This window comes from Zingiber officinale, chromosome 4A (assembly GCF_018446385.1).
Source record: "Zingiber officinale cultivar Zhangliang chromosome 4A, Zo_v1.1, whole genome shotgun sequence".
Classification (NCBI taxonomy): domain Eukaryota; kingdom Viridiplantae; phylum Streptophyta; class Magnoliopsida; order Zingiberales; family Zingiberaceae; genus Zingiber; species Zingiber officinale.
In genome coordinates this window covers 114,060,016-114,064,825 of record NC_055992.1, presented here as the reverse complement: position 1 = coordinate 114,064,825, position 4,810 = coordinate 114,060,016, and positions in this window count along the sequence as shown.

Sequence of the window (4,810 nt, the reverse complement as noted above, 5' to 3'; positions counted from 1 at the left end):
TAGATTGATTGAGACACCAATTGATTGATGGACTTGAAATCGAGTATAGAAGGCTCTTGGATCGACTGATTGATCGATTGTGACCACCAATCGATTGCCATGAATCAATAATCGATTGGTAAGTGTGAAGTCGAACACAGAAGGTTCTGTGATTGATTAGCGGGATCAATTGATTATAACTAATCGATTGGCGCACCTCATCAATCAATTGATGGTCATGAAGTTGAATACAGTAGGCTGTCAAATTTATTGGGCCAATTGATTACCATATAGTATCAATATATGCCTAAAACATGAGTTGTAAAGGTTGATTAAGTGCTTATATGTTCGATTAAGGTTCCTAGAGGTTTCTTAGTCTATCTACATATGCACTACTATATGTTTAAGGATAGCCTACAACTAAGAAACAAAATTTATTTTGTTCAGGTCATACACAAAATATGCTGGCTAGAAAGAAGACATATTACATAGAATATTAAAATTGTTGTGAGCTTTGTATCAATACAAAACTCATATAAAGTGTAGAATTATACACATAATGGGTCGGTTCAAAAGAAGGTACATATATGATCAATTAAAGTTTGAATTATATTAGAGAGTACCGCCAATAAATTATATTTTAATTCACAGAATAAACCACAATGCTGTATTTGGTATCTTATAAAGAGTCTATTTATATACATTTAGATTTTATTTTACTTACATAATCTTATGTTTTATTATCTATAATGATATATGTTTTTGGCCTTAATTAAATCATGAGCTTACATTATTTTTTTCTTTAAATTCAGTGCAATCAGTAACTGCCAGTATTAATAACATCCCCACATTAACTGGTTTGAATTTTACTGAATAGAAAGAATATGTTATCGTAATATTGAGTTGCTTGGACTTAGACTATGCATTGAGACATGATCGCCCGACACCCTTGACTAGTGCTAGCTCTATAGAGTTGAGGGTTGAATTTGAAAAGTGGGAGCGATAGAATCGTATGAGTTTAAGTATTATGAGACTTTCTATTCTGACACCAATTAAAGGCTGAATAACTGAAGGAGATGATACTAAGAATTTCCTTAGCCAATTAACAGACCGTTTCGTGGCAAACAAAAAATTTGAAATTATCACGCTTCTTTCAAAGTTGGTAACCATACAATATAATGGCAAAAGAAATATCAGAGAGTACATTATGGAGATGTTAAATATCATCACAAGTTTGAAATAGCTAAAACTCAAAATGTCTGAGTTTTGTCTTGATGTATCTACCTATATGGTTCACTACTTTTAAGATTTTATATAATACTCAAAAGGAAAAGTGAACATTGAATGACCTTATAATTTAGTGCATGCAAGAGGAGGAAAGACTGAGTCATGAGATACCTGAAAGTGTTTACTTAGCATCTGGTTTTCAAGAGTCGAGTAAGAAGCAAAAGAGAATCAATAAAGGAAAAGGAAAGCAAGCTTCAAATTCTGGGGGTTATGGTCATAAGGAGCACAAGAAACAAGATAAGAAACTCACTTGTTACTTCTATAGGAAGAAAGGTCATATGAAGAAAGATTGCCCCAAATACACCAACTGACATGTAAAGAAAAGTAAACTTCTTAACTTTATTAGTTTAAAAATCAATTTAGTAATTGTACTTACTAACACTTGGTGGATAGATATTGGTGCTAATTACTCACATAAATGTTACTAGACAGAGTTGTCTCAGGAACCATCTTCTGCTTGATGGTAAAAGATATGTCTACGGGAAAGGGAAAGAAAGCTAAAGTCGAGTCCATAGGTATTTTTAGGCTTTGTTTAAGAACTAATGTCTATTTGGATTTAGAAAATACATTCATTATACAGTCTTTCCAACAAAATTTAATTTCAATTTCTTATTTGATCAAATTAGATTATTTTTGTTTATTAGGAAATAGAATTTTTAATATTTTCTTAAATTTAGTGTTGATTGACAATGATTCCTTGATTGATAAACTTTATAAATTAAACACTTTGATTTCTATGGTTGACAATGTGATTATGCATAGTATATATACAATATACAAATTGACTGATGAGAATTCGTTAATATTGTGGCATAGCCGTTTAGGATATATATACAGACAATGCTTAGAAAGGTTAATATCATGTGAAATTCTTGATTTCCTTAATATATTAGACTTTGATGTCTGCATAGAGTATGTTAAAAGGAAGACAACTAAAAAAAAGACAACAAGTCGATATAGTGACATTTTGAAGCTAATACATATGGACATTTATGGACCATTACCTAAGGCATCATGAAATAGACAAAGATATTTTATTTTCTTCATAAACGACTACTCTAGATTCAGATATCTATACCTTATTCATGAGAAGTCACAATTATTGGACATATTCAAAATTTTCAAAGCCAAAGTTGAAAATCAACTAGGTAATAAAATTAAAGCTATCTGATTCGACCGTGAAGGTAAATGTTATGATCAATATGATGAATCAGGTGAACAACGTCCAAGTTCTTTTGTAAATTACCTTGTTGAGTGTGGGATTGTGCCTTAATATATCATATCTAATACACTGAGTCAGTGGTGTAGCTGAGTGTCATAATCATACCCTAAAAGACATGGCAAGAAGTATAATGACCTTCAATTCTCTATTTGAGTTTTTATGGGATGAAACACTTAAGACTATAGTTTACCTACTTAACAGAGCACCTAGTAAGATAGTAACTAAAACCTCAATCGAGATGTGGATGGGTAGGAAGCATAGCATTAGACATTTACACGTTAGGGTTGTCCTGTTGAGGTCAGGCCTTACAAACCTAATGGGCCTAATAAAAAAAAATTGGACTCAAGGGCTGTTAATTGCAATCTTATGGGATACTCTGAAAAGTCTAGGAAGTATAAATTTTATGATCACTCTAATATGTTGGTACAGCGAGGCCGACAAGAGGGGGTGAATTGCCAAAAAAATAACCCCTTCTCGTTCTTTTAATTTGATTAGTAGCATAATTAAAATAACAACAATAAGAGAAACAACAATTTAAAAAGAGTAGATAAAAGACCGGAAGTTTACTTGGTTACAACCTAAGTGGTTGTTAATCCAAGGCATTAAAAAGCACTAGAAGATTTCATTCGTTAAAGGCGGAGAAGCCTTTTACACATGTTGATAGGTCAAAAATGACTAAGAAAGTTAATGCAGAAGTTGTTGAATATTTTCTAAGTCCAAGGGTCTGTTTATAACCCTTGAAAAATTATATCCGAGGCTGGAAGGTGCCTCCAAGATGATCCAAGGTGCCTTCCATCAAATAAATTTTATTCGTGCGAAGATAAAACTCTATCTTCGCTAACGGTTATTGTTCGCCCAGTCTAAGGCACCTTCAAGGGGTTGAAGGCGCATTCCACTAAAAAGATGTGAGGGCACCTCCAACCCTATTGGAGGCGCCTCCCACAGAAAAGCGCGGGGGCGCCTCCAACATCATTGGAGGCACCTTCAGCAGCTCCGCAACTCCTTGTTTGCTTTTCCATTGCTCCGATCGCCTGGGTGATTTCGTCCATCCAAAATTGGGCTCACCCAGGCCCATCTTCTAGCCTTCTCCTCAAGTAGGTTTCCTCCCCAGCTTCTCGACCCTCGAACGCTGCACATGTCCTTCTCATCCACTGGTGTACTCTTCCATAGCATCTCGTCCCTCGAATGCACCGAGCTCGCCAGCTCCTTTTCCGTATCATCTTTCTCGTTAACTACGTCTTCCGTTCGACTTCTTGTGTTCCTAAACTCCTGCATACTTAGCATAAGGATCAAATACATAGGACCTAACTTAACTTGATTGACCACATCAAAACTACCACGGGATACTTACAATCTCTTCCTTTTTGATGTGAATCAATCCAAGTTAAAGTTAGGGTAAATAAAAAGAAATAACATGAATATTTAAAGAAGTTGCAATGCACTAAATTAAGCAAGCTAATAAAATTGCAAACTTCGTTAAAAAAGGATGTCCTTATTGTTAGGACCTTCGGATGCGGCTAGAGAGGGGGGGGGGTGTGAATAGCCGACCTCAAATTATCGTTTCTTCCTACAATTTAGGTTAGCGCAGCGGAAATACAATGTAGAAACGAAAGTGGAGAAGATCAAACCTCAAACACGATGATGTAACGAGGTTCGGAGATGATACTCCTAGTCCTCGGCGTGTCCGTAAGGTGGACGAAGCCTATCAATCCGTCGGTGGATGAGACCCCGGATAACCGGCTAATATGAACTCCTTCTGGGTGGAAAAACCTCGCCACAATCTCTCTTGCAACAGCAAGAATGGAGTACAAGAAATAAAAACAAGAAACAATGGATAATATGAATGTAAATACACTCTACCAAGTTTTCTTGCCTTCTTCTCGTCGACTGGAGTCCGTTGATGAAGCAGCAACTTCACGGATGATGCCAACAACAGCTGATCAACCAGTCGAGGGAAGCTCACACGAAGCTTCAGCAAAGAGGAGCTCAGCAAAGCTCAAATTGCAGTAGTGAGGAAGTAGAAGAACTTGCAGTCCTAACCACTGTAGAGGCCCTCTACAGATTTATATGAGCCCGCGAAGAAGAAGAAGAAATCTAGCCGTTGTGTCTCAACGGCTAGACCTGGACCGATCAGGCCATAGCCTGATCGGTCCAGGATATCCCTGATCGGTCTGTGGACCGATCAGGCCCTTGTCTGATTAGTCCCCAGACCGATCCCACCTCTCACTCACAGTGAGGTTGCCGATCCCTGATCAGTCTGTGGACCGATCAGATAACCCACAGAATGCTTCTGTGTGGTTACTGATCGGTCACGAGACCGAT